Source organism: Propithecus coquereli, unplaced genomic scaffold, assembly GCF_000956105.1.
Source record: "Propithecus coquereli isolate 6110/MARCELLA unplaced genomic scaffold, Pcoq_1.0 Scaffold686, whole genome shotgun sequence".
Lineage (NCBI taxonomy): Eukaryota > Metazoa > Chordata > Mammalia > Primates > Indriidae > Propithecus > Propithecus coquereli.
Genome location: NW_012152907.1, coordinates 82,153 through 82,618, shown reverse-complemented (window position 1 = coordinate 82,618; position 466 = coordinate 82,153).

The following is a 466-nucleotide window of genomic DNA, read 5'->3' as shown; positions in this document are numbered from 1 at the left end:
GTCCAATGCAGAGGAGTTTTGAAGTCTTTCTTTTTTTTTTTTTTTCTTTTATTTCAGCATATTATGGGGGTACAGATGTTTAGGTTACGTATGTTGCCCTTGGTCCCCCCAGTTTTGAAGTCTTTCATTCTGAATAATGTCAAGATTGAGTTGGGCTGAGAGGGATGACACGTTTAAGTGATCAGTATGTGTCTATTTTTTTTTTATGATATTGGGGGAAAAATTAAACCTTTAGCTTCAGTTATCATGTAAGTTTTGATTTCTGAAATTGTAGTGCAATAGCCAAGATGCTCATAACGATGAACAAGATATTCTACATGTCTTTATAGCACTTTGTTCTTCATAGCAGTTCCAGCTCATATAAAATCGTATTTGTAGGAGAAAGAAAGGGTAGTTGAAAAAAGTTATTTCCTGGTCAGTAGCAAAAGCCATGCCAAGATTCTGAGTGACTTCCAAGTACCAGGTG